The following is a 19,708-nucleotide window of genomic DNA, read 5'->3' as shown; positions in this document are numbered from 1 at the left end:
CCTAATGATCATATTTCACTTTCAATACAAGCTAATCAGAGATGCTGAGGTCCTTCCCGTGAATCGCCAATTGTTGTAGCGACTACAACAACCCCCCGAATTTTCTACATTTTGAAATTTGGAGCCCCCTGTCTTGAAATCCTCATAGGACACATTATAATGGTTATCCTAAGCCTTCCTATCCATAAGATTCTTCCAGGTCTTATTTCACTTTAATTCTTCCCAAAACAGCCTTGTCACAAAATTTTGTGATTAAGCGCTTCGTAGACTTGCATTACATATATGTGATTAGGTCAAAATTAAAAAATCTTTATCACAATATGTCGTCATAAAGCGTGACTATCCCTAATTGCACATAACATTTTCATATCAAAATATAACCCCATCTCCTCTCTGACATTGCGATCTGCGACTAAGGAAGTCCTCCCCCAATTAGAACTTGCGCTATCACATTCTAGTTTGGGACTTTGCAACCATGTGAACTCCATTGCATTGACTTACTTTATATCACAATTTTTTCCATGATATCCTTGACTTTCTCACACATGTGGTCAATATTATATAAAGGGGGTTCCTCCCCCAAAATCATTATTCACTGCCCATTTTCTTTGACTTGTGAATACTTGGTGCAAGAAAATCCTACTCGTCATAGTTTACCTTTGCAGTCTACGATCGTGATTATCGTTTAGATCTAGGTATGCACTATATCCTTCCTCTCCATCTTTGTGATTTTGGTGTTACATGTCTCATCGTTTAACCTACTTGACGTTTCGTATGCACCATTTCCTAAACCTATATAATCCTTCAAAGCTTGTTTTACTCATTCCTCACTCCATTGACCTATTTCCCCCCCTTTCCTACACATAACTAATTTCATAAACCACCCAGGCCTTCATGCTCAGTGCCATAATCCATCCTCGCGCCTTGTAAACCTTTATTTCCATTGTCCCACAAGTGTGAGACTTAGAGCCATGCCCATCAATCCTCATCGAACCGACGCAATTCATAGTAGCTTCCTTCCCCCTCATTCACCTAATTCTCCCACCACTAATAAATAATTTCCCCTTCTATATTGCGTTATGTGTCTACGAGTTGTGATTGCACGACTACCCCTTACCGTAAATTGCTAGTGTAGGTCACAATAAAACCCATTTTCCTCCTATCATTGTGATATGAGATCAATGAATAATCCCCATCACGTCTATGCTTGCGATATGTGACTAAACCCCATTGCTAGCTACTTTCCTAACTTGAGACAAAGGCCAATTGCAATATAACCTCACAACTTGCAACTTAACTTTAAACAATAGTTATCTTATGGTTTTCCTAACACTTGATGTTTCCATGAACATATTTGAAATGTCAGTTACAATTGATCTCTACTGTTTCAGTAGTTCTTCATCTATAGGTGGTGTTGAGGGAGTTGTGGAAAGCCCCCTCGACATAGTGCCTGCATATAACTATTATATACACAAAATGGCTTTCCTCAAAAATAAGATTCTTCCAAGTCTTATTTCACTTTAATTCTTCCCAAAATAGCCTTGTCACAAAATTTTGTGATTAAGCGCTTCGTAGACTTGCATTACATATATGTGATTAGGTCAAAATTAAAAAATCTTTATCACAATATGTCGTCATAAAGCGTGACTATCCCTAATTGCACATAACTTCCTCATATCAAAATCTAACCCCATCTCCTCTCTGATATTGCGATTTGCGACTAAGGAAGTCCTCCCCCAATTAGAACTTGCGCTATCACATTCTAGTTTGGGACTTTGCAACCATGTGAACTCCATTGCATTGACTTACTTTATATCACAATTTTTTCCATGATATCCTTGACTTTCTCACACATGTGGTCAATATTATATAAAGGGGGTTCCTCCCCAAAATCATTATTCACTGCCCATTTTCTTTGACTTGTGAATACTTGGTGCAAGAAAATCCTACTCGTCATAGTGTACCTTTGCAGTCTACGATCGTGATTATTGTTTAGATCTAGGTATGCACTATATCCTTCCTCTCCATCTTTGTGATTTTGGTGTTACATGTCTCATCGTTTAACCTACTTGACGTTTCGTATGCACCATTTCCTAAACCTATATAATCCTTCAAAGCTTGTTTTACTCATTCCTCACTCCATTGACCTATTTCCCCCCCTTTCCTACACATAACTAATTTCATAAACCACCCAGGCCTTCATGCTCAGTGCCATAATCCATCCTCGCGCCTTGTAAACCTTTATTTCCATTGTCCCACAAGTGTGAGACTTAGAGCCATGCCCATCAATCCTCATCGAACCGACGCAATTCATAGTAGCTTCCTTCCCCCTCATTCACCTAATTCTCCCACCACTAATAAATAATTGCCCCTTCTATATTGCGTTATGTGTCTACGAGTTGTGATTGCACGACTACCTCTTACCGTAAATTGCTAGTGTAGGTCACAATAAAACCCATTTTCCTCCTATCCTTGTGATATGAGATCAATGAATAATCCCCATCACGTCTATGATTGCGATATGTGACTAAACCCCATTGCTATCTACTTTCCTAACTTGAGACAAAGGCCAATTGCAATATAACCTCACAACTTGCAACTTAACTTTAAACAATAGTTTATCTTATGGTTTTCCTAACACTTGATGTTTCCATGAACATATTTGAAATGTCAGTTACCATTGATCTCGACTGTTTTAGTAGTTCTTCATCTATAGGTGGTGTTGAGGGAGTTGTGGAAAGCCCCCTCGACATAGTGCCTACATATAACTATTATATACACAACATCTAAAATAGTTGAGTATTATAGGGTGCCAAAACATAATACAATCCTTAATACAAAATGGCTTACTAGCTTCACTAAGCCAACCAAATATATCTTGAAATATTGGTGGCAGGAACCAAGTAAGTTTAGGAAGAAACTCGACAAAAGTTACAAGATCAAGTCACTCAGAAAGGTTTACCAAATGCTAGCAGCCATGCTTTGCAAAATGTATGAAAAATTAGATGCAAAGCATTTTGAGGAAAGTTGGGTTCCCATTATCTACACATGTGTTACAGATGGAACCATTTTCAATTAGGTAGATATCATAGATTGATATATTCAATCAAATATTAAAATGAAAAAGAATAGCTCTAGGAGAGATCAATCAGAATTTTGCATGGAATCATACTTGTTGGATGCCTTAAGTTCCAAATGCAAGTTCGAGGCGCTGGGATGGAAATGGATTTTCGATCAGGACATACCACCTATACATGTCTATTGAAAAATATCATGGGACATAGGCTATAGATCGATGTATGACCAAATTATGAAACACTTCATTTCAATAATATATCAAAAAATTTCCGACACAGAGCCTCCCCATATGTTGAATAGGGCTAGTACATCCTTGCAGGATGTTTCATATTGGTTTACTCCTGGAGATGCTACAAGTACATCATGGTATTTGGTTCTTACAAACCCCCTCATATATTACCCACTTTTTCACGGGCAGTGGTACTATAAGAAGTAATCAACATACTATGGGGTTGACAAGCTCATTGGTAAAGTACAAGAAAGTTCTATGGCATATTTTCTTTTGTAGATCATGGCCTATTGCATTTAAAATTTCAAGGATGTAGAAGTAGAAGTTAGAGATTTAGAATCCTTCAAGTTTGGTGAGCTAAGTTATCATAGGTATGATCTGAATGGTATTGCCACCAAGCATTACAAAGCAATCAATTATAGTTTGGCATATACTTCAATTGTTGATGAAGACGAGGATAAAGTAAATAACAATTTCAACACTACCAAAGCCTTACAAGCATCTCAAGGGATTGGTACCTCCCAACCTTTATATAACCCTGAACACTCAAATGGAAACTCACATGAGCAAAAATTTATAGGAAAGGAAAGATGCACTAAGGATAAAACCAGAGAATGAGGCCAAGAAGGAAAGATTGAAGAAACAAAGCGACGAACGAGGAGCCAAGAAACAAGTTGAAGAGGAGGGTAAAAAAAATCAAGATGAAGAAGAAGTGAAGAAAATGAAAGAGGAAGGGAAGATGAAGAAAAAAGAAGAATAATATAGACGAATGCAAGAAGCGCTAAAGAAGAAAAGGAAATAAGCAACAAAGAGGAAGAAATAGGAAGAAGAGAAGAAGAAGCAGGAAGATGAAGAAGAGAAGAAGCAAGAAAACAAATTTAAAAGAAAAGAATAAGAATAAACAAAGAAGAGAGATGAAGAGTTGGCCAAGTAGTTTAAAGATGAACTAATTGCTAAATAAATAGCAGAAGAAGAGACCAGGTTGACTAACTTGCAAGCAAAAGAAAAATTTCCCTCTAGGGATGTCCAACCTCCCACACCTATCACTGGATGACAATTTCCAATTGATGAAATGGGTGTTACCTTCGAAGAAAAAGAACGAGTATTGGATCTCTAAAAATTTGTATTCGATCAATTCAAAAATAATATATATCAATAGATACAAAATATAGTCATTTATGCCTCCAAAAGCTGACTATCCCAACTCTGTTCCTAAGATGTCTACTAAACACCCTGTCAATGTTTTGGTTATAATATTTTCGTTTCAAATCCAAATTGAGTGATTCAAATTGGGTTGGAACGTGGAGATCAATGGATACTTAGGATAGAAACAGGTTAAAAATAATAGTCATTTAGTCCTCCAAAACTTGACTGTCCCAACTCTGTTCCTAAGTTGCCTACTAGACACCCTGTCCATGTTTTGGTTATAACTTTTTCGTTTCAAATCCAAATTGAGTGATTCAAATTGGGTTGGAAAGTAGAAATAAAGGGCTAATTAGGATAGAAATAAGTTTTAAACATATTCCCTTTTTTCTTCTCAAAACATGACTCTCCCGACTGTGTTTTCAGAAATTTCATCAAGCCCACAAGCCAAAAAAATATGATATTCAAGCAATTTTTCCAAATCGGTGATAAAATGAATACGAGTGTTTGTAGAACTATTATTTTCATTATAATTCATCTACATACACAAATGAATTAAAACATTTATCACCGATGTTGATTTCCACAGCATGTTGCAACAAAAGCAACTACTTTTACATAAAAACAAAATGTATTTATTTACGTCCTTACTTATTTTATATTTTACACTAACCTACTCTGATTTGAAAAATGAATATGATTACGTATAAGAGTACTTCCAATGGAACCACTTTCTAAATAAGGCCTCAAGTATGTACATACCCAAATTTGAAAAATGCATGTTAATAAATATTAGGGTATGAAAAGCCAGCTTCCCTTGAAAAGATGGTGCCAAAAATTGTTGAAGTATGGAGTGAGGCTGCAAACAAATGATGGCGTGAAACCAATATTCAATATATCCTTTACTTTCTTGTTTTCCCATAGCCATCATATTGTGAAGTTATTGAGCTTTTAAAACGACTTGTTGATGCAGACTAAAAGAAACCTCATTTTCTTCCATAACTTCTACAATTTTTGAATTTGAAACATTCTGAATCTCAATATGAGTTTTCTCCAATGGTGCATGTGAGATAGAATGGGTGGGAAGGGTTGGTAAATTTTTCAATTCAACAATGTAAACATGTTGTATTGGTTTATTATGGTGAGGGCGTGGAATGAGTTGATCAGGAAATTGTGTAGGGAATGGAGCATTTTGAAGATGTAGTTGATTGGGTTGAGTGGATTATTTTGATAGGAAAGAAAGATGTTGTGGAAGAGTTGGTGAAGAATATGGAGGATGTGTTTGTGCTACAAGATGAGGGAGAGTAGTCATGCAATCATAAGATGAACCATGCCAAACTTGTAGACAAGATTTGTGGGGGTTATATTGAGATGGACATGGCTGCCCTAAGACATGAGTATTCCATAATGGATTATGCAAGTAAGAGAACGAAGATGAAGTGTTTTGAACCATACCTGTAGGCCATGATTTCCATGGTTTTGATCTCGTTGCGGATTCCCCATCTCTTTGATAAGCTACTTCCATCCTAGATAAGGAAGAACAACTATCTATTGGATGCTACTTTTAGTAATGAGGGAAAAACACTTCTTCAATTTCTTGATTTTTCTAAACCTGCAAAACATCCAATTTTGCATTTATAGAGCTAATAAAATCAACTTTAAAATTTTACATTGATTTGAGCTCTTATGTCTCCTATTCTTGTAATAGATTTGGAAAAGAAAGAAGAAAATTCTCTATAATTCTTACCATCCTTGGAGATTCCTCTTGAATACCTTATGCACAATTCACAAACATCATCATATGACAAATGAAAAACATCACCTTTTCCCATTAGATTTAAGAGTTCTAAAAATTCATCTTTGATTCCTTTAAAAAAGAGTGTTTTTAAGATCTCTTTTTCCAGATACTTATGCTTTGATTTTTTAAGGTTATATCGAAATTGCTCCACATAGTCCTCCAAGCTTTCATCTTCTTATGGTATCATATCGAAAATATCTTCATTGGATTTGCGGTAGTCTTGGTATTTCTTCAAGAATATGTTCTTCATGTCCTCCCATGTTTGGATGCATTTCCCACCTAGGCTCATGAACCATCGGAGAGCTGCTCCTTTTAGAGTAAGAGGAAACACCTTCAACCTTTGATGATTAGTACAATAATCATATCCTCTATAAATTATTTCAAACTCAAATAAGAATGTATCTAGATCTTCATTTGTCAAACCATGAAAATTTGGTAGAGAAGATGGGGGAATTATGTGCATTTATGTCACTCCTCCTAGATCTTTGATAGGGAATTCAAAAGTTTCAATGTGAGCCATTTTTTACCATAATAGAAGATGTTTTTCATGTGTTTCTTTGAGGCTCCTCCTTCAAATGTTCCTGTCAATTGGTTAGTGAAATGGGTGTTTCCTACATCATCACTTGAGTGGAATAATGAGATTTTTAAAAGAATTCTACCTCTAAATTTCCTACTTCAATTCCTACGAAATTCTGCTGAAAAGCGGGCGGAAGAGAAAGCAATTTACTTGCTCTTTATGTAGGTTCTTACCTTCCATTTTAATACCCAATTCTTTCACAACAGACAAACATCAAACACCTACTTCAACTTCTGTTCAACTGTGCTGAAAAGCAGGCGGCGGAGCAAGCACTTTACTTGCTCGTTACGTAGGTTCTTACCTTCTGTTTTTAATACCCAATTCTTTCCCAGCAGCAAATATCAAACATACATCACTCTCTGTGAAATGGAAACACTCTCCCCGACAATGGCGCAAAATTTTTGGGTGCTAAAAGGTGTCTTTTAAAACTCCTAATTGCCTCACATTAATTATCAACTTGAGTAAGTATTTTTGTTTCAAGAGTGTACACAATATGTGCAAGCTATAAATCCAAAGAGTAATGATTTTTAAGCTGAACTATAATACTTGATACAAGAGTAACTGGATGCAATCATAAATCTCAAGTTGTAACTTTTAAAGGAAACAATACATCTAAGCATCATGACTTAATCTCAAGCAAAAGCATAATCAAATATGAAGCAAATAATTCAATTGAAAATAGCATCAACCAAGAGCATAGTAGCAATAACCAATCTCTTCTTAGATAATTCAATCTAAATCACACTCAATCTCAACTAAGCAATCCAAATAGAAATGATGTCAAGCGAGAGTACAATAGCGATAACCAAACTATTACAGCTGATTAAATCAATAGGATTCACTGTTTTAATGGCTAAATAATTTAATCTACAAGAAGCATAAATAGAATCAAATGACAAAGCTACGAAGCACATAAGGTTAGAATTAATGAAAGGTAAACTAACTACAATACATGAAATCGAAAAATAGCAAACAAGATAATCTAGTAGAGAATGGAAAAACATCAAACTAATTAAATTCGCATGAATTAGAAAGATATAACATAGAGAATCATAGTTTGATCCACCAGCGGTCGAGCCCTAGCCACCAGCAAATACTGTTGAGCTACTTCAAAGAATACAAATGAATAATAATGTAGATTATGTATTAACCATTGAATTCAATCCTCATTATAGCATGATGCATCCTTCAGAATAACATTTTGTATATAACAATTGAGGTCCCTATTGGCATTATGATGCATGTGTTGTACTTGATGGCAACTGACTCGTAGAAGAAAAAATCACTTATATATAACTAGATGAATCTATAGAAGTGATATCAGATGTGATAGAATACATGGGATGTAGGAAAGCTCAAAGGAATCAGTTCAGATGTAATGAACAATGACAACTCATTAAGATGACAGTTCTCAGTATGACAAGTTAGCTTTGCCATCAAGTCCAAAGGGGGAGATTTTTGGCATTATGATACAGGTGTTGTCCTTGATGGCAACTTACTAGGATGACAGATCACAGTTCAGGCTCATAGAATGAAGAAAAGGATATATACGTAGGTTACCCTTGATAAAGCCATGTTTACACGCGGGTTAGCCGACCAAAAGGTGCGTATACGTATACATGCACTTTCATGCAAGGGAAGGCGCGCACATTGGGTTTTGGTCCATGGTATTGAGTCCTTGGTATTTGGACCTATGGTTTTAGACCATGGTATCTCATCTAAAGTGTTGAACCCAGGTATTTGGTCCAAGGTATTGATTATTTATGGTTTTGGACCTTGGTATTGAGTAAGGCCTAAGACTATAAAAGGACGAGAAGATCATTAGGCAAAGGTAGAGAGAAAGTCTTGAATATCTGATGAAGTATGAGATTCAGTATGCAGGTTATGGGTTCCTGATGCTTTGCTTGATCTGAGCTAAGAGGAATCTCACTGGTTGATGGAGAAGAAGATCTAAGGATAGATCAGGATCAAATGGTTTGGAATGAATCATCTCTATATGATTTGATTATGCTTATTCTAGATCCGTATACTAACGCATGTAATATTCTGATCTAGGTATAACTTAAGTTTGAAATAGCTGCAACTCATGAATGAATATTTATAGATGTATACGCTGGTTGACTTTGATAAAAGCGCGTACATATGCAGGTTATATACATCTAAGTAGCGTATACCATAAACACCATGATATTTGAAGTTACAGGTGGTTCTGGTAGTTGATGCAAAGTCTGAGTTCTGGTGACTATTTACTGGTGTTAGATTGGTTGATTATGTTTAGCTTCAGTATTGATGATGGATCAGGATCATAATGACTTATCTTTATGCGATCTGATGGACTAGATCTGGCTGCTAACATGCGTATTATTCTTGTATATGTAATGATCTGGTTATGTTTGAAGTAAGGAAGTGCAGCGAAGACATAAGTAAGTAATTAATGACATATACACTAGTTCGCTCTGGTGAAGTTGCGTATACACGCTGGTTCAGCTCTTCCGAGTAGCGTATGCACTCTGATGCATGATTTTTGATGATACAATTAGATCTGAACATTGTTTCAAAGCTCTATGTTCTGGTATGTGTTCTAGGGATTGCAGTTTGTTGACAAGGTTTCAGTGATTCAATATTGGGTGATTCAAAGATTGATGATGCTAATGTTGATTGATTGTGTGCTTCAATGATATTGATGGGTCCAGTATCAAAATTGGATGAAACGTGGCCTTCAGATTATGATGATGTGTTCCATGAGTGTCCAGTCTAAAAATTTATGAAACATGGTACCTGGAGGAAGAGAGAGAAGGTTGTAGCCTTCCGTAGGTTGGCACCTTCATACTAGCACATCAGCTAGTATAGGAGCTAAGGGGGTAGTAGCTCCCTTCCAGTAGCAGCTGGAAAATGAGTGAAGGTTGGAGCATTCATTAGGCTGGCACCTACGTACTAGTAAAAGGATTAGATAGTACAAGAGCAAAGGGGGTTGCAGCTCCCTTCCAGGAGAAGCTGGAGAATGAGAGAAGGTTGTAGCCTTCTGCAGGTAGAAGCTTGTGTACTGGTATAAGACTGCACCAGTACAGAAATATTGTAAAAAGAAGTTTCTTATTAAAATAAGATAGAGATGACTTGCAGCAGGTGGTTTTCACCCACATTGGGTTTCCACCTTATATCATGGTGTTCATGTGTGCTTCTTGTGTGTGATGATCTGTTATGTTTTACCGCTCCTGTTTACTATTCATATGATTAATAATGTTTTGATGCACTCATTAAGGATCAACTAACTGAATCATAAGTTTACTGGATATATGCTTTTTGCTTTAAACACAATTGCGTATACATGCGGTTTGCCTTAACTAAAGTAGCGTACATGAATCTTAGTATAGAAATGAAAAAGTTATATTGATGTGATAATATTGATTCACCCCCCCCCCCTTCTCAGTATTATTTCCAACAATTGGTATCAGAGCAGGTCCTTTGGTAGAAGCTTGATCACTTGAAGGAGATCCATAGAAAAATGGGAAAGAAGCTTAAGAAGAAATCGCCTAAGAAGAAGAAGACATCTGAGAAAAACTATGACAGTGGGAGAATCGATTGGGGAATATATGGAAGAAATACTTCAGATTCAGAATCACTTCAGAATGAAGATGAACAAGCAAAAGAACTATTAGGTATGAATTCGTTATCCTCTGGTGATACATTTATCCATCCATTTGAAGACGATGAAATTTATAGCAAAACAACTAAATTTGTTCTTATGGGTGAGCAAGAAAGATATCAAATAGAGGCAGAATTTAAAAGGCTTACAGACAAAATTAGAGATCAACAAGATCTATTGATCAAAAGGGAATGTGCCTTCAAAGAAGAAGATACCAAACTAGAAGCTCAACTAGAGGAAGGAAACAAGGTAAGGAAGTAAATAAGGACAAGGAAGATCAATGTCAAAAGTTGCAGGATGAAGTGACATCATTAAGAAATGAAGTCAATGAAAGGAGCACAACAATCAAGAAACTTAGAGATAGATCCAGTTACTATGAAAGTCTTGAGGCTACGATCCTCTCGCTAAAAGAAGATCTTGAAGAATCATATAAGAAGAATAAAGAACTACTCCAAGCTCTTGAAAAACAAGAAAAACAAGTTCTTGAACTAAGACATCAGTTGGAAGAAGGAAGAAAAGGTGAAGAAAACATGAAGAAGCAGTATCATGAAAAGGAGGAGCAACATCAAGTTGAGGTAAATATTCTAAAAGACAACTTAGAAGAAATGAATAAGCTCTTGCGATTTCAAGATAGTACTAAGATCTTGGATGATATTCTTTGTAGTCAAAGGTCTCCTGCTATCAAAACTGGTCTAGGTTTTCATGCACAATCTGAAATACTCAACAAGGAGATGATAGGTCAATCTCATCAACAACCAAGGAAAGAAATTCTTCAAAGAAAATCTTTTACTCCTCTGATGAATAATGTTGAATGTTATGTATGTCATAATCTTGGACATGTTTCAGCTAGGTGCAAAAGTAGAATGGTTCAAGACCATCACACAGAAAGATCTTCACGTTCCAGGTACTTTAAGGGATATTTTTTTTCTTGCAATATGTTTGGTCACAAAGCTATTGATTGCTACAGAAGAAATATGAAACATGTAAGATGTTATGCATGTAACAAGCTTGGACATATAGCAAAGGAATGCAGGAACAAAGTACGGACACCATACCAAAAGGAGAAAACATCATCACACTTGAAGATATGGAAGAGGAAGGAAGTACTGTCAGAAAGATGTGGCACAACACAATGTACAGACATAACAGACTTAGAGGAAGCTAAAACTGTAAAACTTCAGCGTTCTCAATCTCATACGCAAGTTTCATAAAGAGAACTCACGTATATACGTGAGTTAGATGAGCATTGTCGCATATATGTCAGTTTGAGAAAAGCAGTGGGACGGGCTCAGGAAAAGGGTCTGATATGATTCAATCCATTACTTGCTCTGTTTGATAATGGTTATAATCTGCTGATGATGTGTGGAAATATCTTGATACTTGTAAGATGTTTAGAAGTGTTTTGATCCTAACTTGTTGATGATGATGCCTTGATACTTCTTGCTGATATATGCATGATCAGATCTGACAGTAAACAAGATGGTACAGGTTCAGGGGGAGCATATACTTTCAATAATGTATTGTTGGCATTATGGTTAGTAGTCATTAGTGATGATGCTTGTATGGCTAAATGACATATCTTGCTATGATATGGTTATGAGTTGTCCATCTCATATGATTCTTGGGGTTACATAGTTGGTGTTTAGATCAGATTTTTGGTTGATTATTTGATGATGCATATATGGTGCTTACATGGTGATCTTCATAAGGATAAGGAGAAGTACAAAGTACTTGGTGATGAGTCACTCATATGCTACTATCATCATATGCATAAAGATCATATAATACAGTTATGATGCAGGATTCCTATAGTTCTTGGTGCTCACATGGATGAGGATTGTTGCTGTTGATGATATCAAGAAGTCTTGACAAAAGATCTTGAGCTCAAGATACATAGTGCTATATACAGTATGATGGATACATGAATGATTACTCAAGGTTTCATTGTTGGAGACATGATGATGATGAGTTCTTACCTATAGGATGATAGGTTGATACTTACATATGTTGATTGATGTAGATGTTCCCAGGTGATGATACATGGATGATATATAAGATCATGTAGATGTTGATGTTGATGAGATGGCTATGGTGTTTTTCACATATGATATAATGTGAATGATTTTGTATGTCATATGCAGAATTCATTCATGGAAGGCTATGATAATATTCAAAAGGATGAGTTGATATCTATATGCAGACATACTTTGTCACAGGTTGATGTTATCTACACTAATCGACATATACAAGTTGCTGGTCTGGATGCTGTTGACAGATGTTTATAGAGCAAATCATATACTATGTATGATAGTTGCTGATGACTATCATGGTCTTATTTATATGTTTGGTCTCTGTTGTAAATGTCATGTATATCATTCAATGTAAAGGTCATATCAAGAATCATGATGTAATAATTTGTCTCTATCTATTTTATGAATCCCTTTTGGTTGTAAGATGTAATTTGTACCCCCACTATGCATGGGAAGGATGATGTAATATTTTAGTCATGTATTGGTATTTGGTGTATCCCCACTTGGTTGGGTGGATCAGTCAATATTGGTATATCCCCACTTGGTTGGGAGATGGATGTATATATGAGTCTTTGGTGATAGGAAGGTCATTTATAATATATAGAGTCATGTTCTTCTTGTAGAAAATCCTTTTGTAGACCTTGCTTATAGTTAGGGGGACCATGAACATCACACTTCAGTAGAGCAAAGATTTCAGCATGTACTCAGAGGGAGCATGGATAGATTGGTACACCTTGGCATATACAAAGGGGGAGCTCAATCAGAGATTTCAGTAGGTACTCAGGGGGAGTATGGATAGTGGAACGTTTATCAAGGAAAGAGAATATCTTGGTCTGCCCTTTGCCCTTGATGTCAAAGGGGGAGAGTGATTTGGTGTTGTGGCCATCAAGTCCAAAGGGGGAGATTGTTGGCATTATGATGCATGTGTTGTACTTGATGGAAACTGTTATACAGTAATTTGTCACCGTCCCTGTTACCCCTTCTCCCGCACCTTGGAGGACTTATTCCGGGACCTGTGAGAAGTGACATAACCTGGAAACACTTGCATTGTATTCCCCTAAGTATGTACTTCACATGCCCTGAAGACACCTTCTGCAAAATACCCATAAAAATAGCCCTTTTTCCATTGGCGCGGGTTCACTGTGTATCACTCGCGCCAATGGGGGAAATCCTCCAACTAGGGCGTGCCAGCTGGCACTCTGTCTCAGAGTCACATTTACGCCAGCCCAGTTGGGTAAAGTTTTTAACAAACAAACTTATGAAGGTTCTTCCTAAACCAGTCATGAACTGAATCTATATTGAGTTGGGTCAGTTTGGCTTCGAATCTCTATAGGAGGGAAGTAGTTCTCCACCTCTCATGGAAGATTCTTAGTGATAAAGCCAACCCCATGAATATTGTGGAAAATACTAACTCCTTCCCCTCTATCTATAAAAGCTTGTCCTTTTGCCTTTGACAAGCTAGTTCCAGATTCTAAGTCCCAAAGTCTGAGAATTGCTAAGCTCATGCTACAAGAAGCCTTCTTCATTCCCATAAAGCTAAATCTAAAGTGAGGAGATTCTTGTCCAAGTAACCAAGGAGAGAGAGGCTTGTTTCCCCATTCCCAACAAGCTTTGCAAGGCATGTGCTGCTGATCACCCAACCAAAGAAGGATTTGACGTCAGAACTATGGTTGTATTCTTCTTTGTTTATCAATAATAGACGACTATCATTATGGTTCCACTCTTGTTATTATTTGTGATGATGATGAGTTATGTCCTTTCTGACTGACATATAGTTGCATATGCTAGATTTTATGCTTGTGTTTGTGTCATTCTTTGCATGTGCAGGTGTCTATTCACAGAGATCGTGAGGATTGTGATCTGCCGGAGCAAAGGAACGGGAGAACTACCTCTTCTACAAGCACTAGTGTTGGAATCCAGGTAGGCCTTTATCACTGGTCTATTAATTTACAATTAGGAACTTGCGCTGTAGCATTGTATGATTGTTGCTAGAACCAGTCTGGGCTAGTAGAGATCGCCTCTGTCAGCAGAGGGGATTTACCTCCACAACAGTTTGGTGACTCCGCTGGGGAGTTGGCTTTTTGCCTTGTTTCTTGGTTTCTCTTGCTTGATTAGCTTTCTGGGTTGAGTCCCTGTGTTGCTTCTTGCCCCTTGGTGTACCTGGGTACTGTTGACTTAGCTTTGGTTGGTTTGTTTTTTATTTTTCCATAGAAAACTCGGCTGGCGCTCTTTTATAGCATTACAGTCACGCCAGTTGGTGCTAGTTTCACATTGACAACCCGCGCCAATCCTGAAAGGCGCTAGTTGCAGCCTGACAGTCGCGCCAGGCCTGGGAACTTTCAAAAGTTTGCTTGTCTGTGAGCCCTCTGAGCTTGGTTTTTTTTTTGGGTACCTTTTTTTAGACTACTTGAGTGTGTTGGAGTGTGATTTGACTGGCTTTGATCGTTACCCTTTGGGTGTTTGCTTTTTTCCATCGATTTCACATTTCTAGCCCTAGGGCATCTAGTGGCTTTGTGTGTCGAGCCTTCCTCAGGTGTTTTGATCTTCTAGTGGTCCAGTCGACTCTTTGTTTGCTCCCTTGCACTTGTTTGGTGGTTTTAAATCGTTTTATTGCGTTATTTGGGTGACTTGCTTCGTCTTCACTTGAATTACACTTCGTCTTACTTTGAGCCTAGATTACACGGCTCATTGGTCTCTTTGGGATTTTTCTCGTTCTTTGGAGGTTTGCTTTGTGATTTAGGGAACTGAATGTGTTTGCATTGAGTGAAATTTTTGTTTTTACTCTTTTGTTATAATTTCTCAAAGTTTGTTTAGTGCATCTTGCCATCAACTTTTAAAGGAAAAAACAAATCCCTTTTGCTCTTGATTAGTTAATGTGAATTAGATCTTTTCGTTGTTATTAGTGATTAGTGACTTTGAAGAAAAGTTTATTAATTTCCATTAGCTGCATTAGAGATATTGTTGATTGTTCTATGATCATTTTGTTTGTGTGAAAGCTCTCAACTCTCTCGTAGCTAGCATTCATCGAATGAAATGATAGATTGTGGCATATAGTTTGCATTTAAGAAATTTTGAGACATTACATACGGTAAGGCCTGAAAACTGAAACATAATCCAAGATCAACTTTAAAATGAACTGAATGAATCTAACAATGCATTGGAACATAACGCACACATTTAGAGGTCTAGGCTAGAGACGTGCTCTGGCATCGTTAAAACTAGTCACTTTTTTTTTCACTCAAGGTTGGGTGATTCCTCCTTCCGTGACTCAATAGTGGTCTAGCATGGATTTGAGCTCTCACGTACCATCGAGTATATGGGGAGACCCCACTAGGTTATCATCCTTTATCCATAGGAATCCGTGTCTGCCGCCTTACAAGCCGTAACGCACCGAACACAACATTCGGGAAGATTGACTACCGTACGGAATGTCCTTGGTTTTCCTACGATTGCCAAGGTGTATATGCAGTTTTACGGATTGTCAGGTAAACCTTTTGCCTAGTTCTCCAGAGTAGTCACTTTCGTTCCTTTTCGGACTCCCTAAAAGAAAAGGTCCATCTGAGCACTTGTCACTTCAGGCTCATTAAACATTCGAAGGCGACTAGAGTCATCTTTTTGTCCTTTTCTCGACTCTTTAAAGATGAAAAGGTCAAGTTATGTCCTTGTGTCTTAAAATTTATTCGACTACATTCACATCTACCCTGTTAGATCTTGTTTGCGTTAGATTGAGTAGGGTTCTTTCTCGTTTTCGATGGCAACCTTCCCTGAGTCTACCGGCCAAGGTTTTCCCCTAGATGAAAACCCTAGTCCATTTCTTTCTTTTGGAAATGTCGGTGCTCCGTATATGGCAACTTTGTCCTTGCCTGGGTTAACCATTGGATTGCCTGTTTGGTTGTTTTCAACCTCTGTGGTCTCTAATGTCTCAACTTCTAGTCAATCAGTTCCTCCACCCAAACAACATCATGCTGATTCCAAGGTGGACCTCTCCCTGTCTTCGCCTGTTTCTACGTCCTCATCTTCTACTTCGCTTGGTGAAAGTCTGGATTCAAGTAACTAGGTGGCTAAGAAGAAGAAGAAGAAGACAAAGAAGAAGAAGTCTCATAAGCGAGAGGATAAAAGTGCAGTTACTACTCCAAATCCATCCCAGGTCGAAACACCTTCCGCCCCCCCGCGGAAGGTTAAGTTTCCTTGTAAGTTGTGCAAGGGTGACCATCTTCTTCGTGCTTGTCCTGGTATTCCCAGGATCCTTGAAGTATGGTATCACGATCCAGCTCATCCATCATCGTCCTCTAAAGCTCATGGAGATGCCACCCTATCAACTCACAACATTCAGAAGAAAGGGAAGATTCGAATCCCTTGTAGACTATGTGAAGGCAATCATCCCCTTCACCTTTGTCCGCTCATGGATAAAGCTTCCACTGTTTTGGAAAGTCTTATAGCTTCTTCACCCTAAATTCCTGTTGGTTATCAGAGGCTCTCTTCTGACCCCCTCCTTGTGGACAAAGAGATCGACTTAGATTCTTCTCTTGTCTGTCCTCCTCCTTCCGAACCTGGCTGTGCCAAGCCTGCTCCAGACCAACCATTGGTCAGAGAGAGTGTTAACTTGGGTTCACCACCTGTTGATTACTCTGTTCTGGAGGAGCATCATGATTCTACTGCTCATGTTCTTCTCATCTCGTCAGATTCTCCTGAGTCCGAGAACGACCCTCCTATCCTCGCTAATCAAGGGGGTCCTCCTCGACTCCTGTAGAGCAGGGGGGGCAATCATACGATTCCTCCACCAAGTAGTTCAGTCGTTTCCTTCGACTAGAGTCATTTGACTACATTCCGCCTTCCATCCCATGTGCCTTTCCAGATTACAGTATATGCCTATGATAAGGTAGTACCTGGCACTGTCTTGGATGAGGGTGCATCTGTCAGTCTCATGCCTTTCACTACTTGGCAAGCTTTGGGCTCCCCATAGCTTGTGCTAGTTGCACAGAATCTGTTGGCATTTGACGGAGGAACCAGTCAACCATTAGGGATCCTCCCGAAGTTTCCTGTTACTTTGGGAGGCAAAACCGTCTATATAGATGTACTGGTTACCCAAGGTGCTTTAGATTTCAGTCTTCTCCTTGGCCGTGACTATGTTTATGCCATGGGAGCCCTTGTCTCTTCGCTTTTCCATGTGGTTTGCATTCCACACGACGAAAGAATCGTGACTATCGATCAATTATCATTCTTTAGTCCCCCGGTGCCTCCTACGTAGCTGCCACCCCCGCCTGGTTTTTATCCATCGGTTGTGTTTGCCCCACCACAGGTCAACTACGTGGCTACTTACCTCGTGCCTGCATCTAGTGATGATGCCGTCGTGCATGATGTCTTGGGGGAATTGGGCCCTGACTTCCAAGATGTTGACCTTCCACCGGGAGCGACACCCTTGGAAGCAACGACTTTCTGTTCATTATGATGAAGTTCGTGCGGAGCATAGTTCGCTTTCCTATGTCAAGCTCCTTAAAAAATGAAACTAGGTCTGGTCGGAGCATAGTTCGCTTTCCTATGTCAAGCTCCTTAAAAAATGAAACTGGGTCTGGTCGGAGCATAGTTCGCTTTCCTATGTCAAGCTCCTTAAAAAATGAAACTGGGTCTGGTCGGAGCATAGTTCCTTTCCTGTGTCAAGCTCCTTAACAAATGAAACTAGGTGTCATGAGGATAGTTCTTTTAAATGTGTCAACCTCGTTAAAATAATGAAACATCAGCTCGTTCAATTCGAGTGCGATCAAGCTATTGTCAACCTTCACTCCATTTTCAATGGACTAAAGCTTGGGGGGCATGTACCTCGAATTGAGACATCATGCTGTGGGGGCATGCCCGTTTCCCTTGTTTTCAAGCATAGTTTGCATGTGTGTGCTTTTAAGCTTGCATAAAAATAAAATCCATTTCCAAGCATAGTTTGCATATGTGTGGTCATGTGTGCTTTTAAGCTTGCGTAAAATTAAAATATGTGATTAAATACATTTCGCATTGGGTCATTTTTTATGCAACTGATACATTAGATTACATTTGTGTTAGACATATGCATAGCATATAAAAACATCATCACATGTAAAAGATCCATCCAAAATAGGCATATGTATATATGTATGTGTCGAAATGTTTGCACAACGTGCATCACATAGATCAAAAAATAATACATGTTCGTCTTAATACATCCGGAGACGACATGTCTCTCAAAAATATGCATAAAAATAAACCTAGGTGTCTAATCCCTGTGGTGCTCATGATAGCACGTCACCGCACGCACTGGGCGTCTCAAGAGACGGTGGATATGACTGGGCACTCCCACTGTATGTCTCTGGTATGCCATCGGGACATCCGCCAGCTAGGCATAATCCGGAATCCCCCGAGCAATACCCTCCAGGTTCTGGATCAACTCCCCTCCCTCGGCACCCTCTTCCTGAGGGTCAGCTGCAGGCTAGTTTCTCCGTGAAATAGGGGACATACCGGCTGGTCTCTCTGGGCCAACATCTGCATACACATATAACTATTGTTAGAACGAACATTTATTAACAAAAAAAAATCACAACAAATAAAATAAAAAATAGGTCATACCCAGCTCCTCATCCCACTCCTCTCCCTCTGGCAGTGGGAGATCCAGGTCACCTGTGAAGTCAGTCCCTGCATACGGCCAATCCTCGACCACGATCAACTGGCGACGGAGCCACCCAAAGAACTCTGGCCTCCTCCCCCTCTGGGCATCAATGCTACCCAGCGAGCCATTCTTGGCTCCCGTGGTACTGGATCAGCTACGATGGCCCCTTGGCCCTGAAAGATTGGTAATCGTTCCAGAATGAACGATACTAGGATAGAACCATACCCAAACTACTGCAGTTTGCCTCGCTTAGCTTTTGTAAGCTGTCTCTTCATGTTGGTAGTCACCGCTGTCGCCCAATCAAAGATAGTGGGATTCAGACACTTTGTGGCCAATATGAGTTGGTTCTTTGTGGCTTCGTGGGGTGCCTGTGCCCCCGTAGCTCATGTGATGGTGAACAATAGAGCTCTGAGTATTAGGTCCTAAACAGTGGGGATATCCACTTTTGAGCTACCGGACCCATATTTTGCCTCTGGGCAAACTCGAGCCTTCACCTCCTCCATCTTCTCCCCGGTTGGCCTGCTACCTGTCAATAGGGGCACTGGCCCTCTACGCGACAGTCCAGTGATGAAATAGATG

The 19,708-nt window shown here is 38.8% G+C and overlaps 1 pseudogene; it reads right to left on the bottom strand.

The window, feature by feature from the left end:
* The window catches only part of LOC149179990 (uncharacterized), a 36,421-nt pseudogene extending 17,017 nt beyond the window's left edge, over positions 1 to 19,404 (bottom strand).
* Positions 19,405 to 19,708: the final 304 nt, after the last annotated feature.

This window comes from Pinus tabuliformis, chromosome 3_2 (assembly GCF_031772625.1).
Source record: "Pinus tabuliformis cultivar Carrire ecotype Pingquan chromosome 3_2, CPIR1, whole genome shotgun sequence".
In the NCBI taxonomy this organism is placed as follows: Eukaryota; Viridiplantae; Streptophyta; class Pinopsida; order Pinales; family Pinaceae; genus Pinus; species Pinus tabuliformis.
The sequence above is the reverse complement of the archived record's forward strand: the minus strand, read 5'-3'. Positions and strand labels throughout refer to the sequence as shown.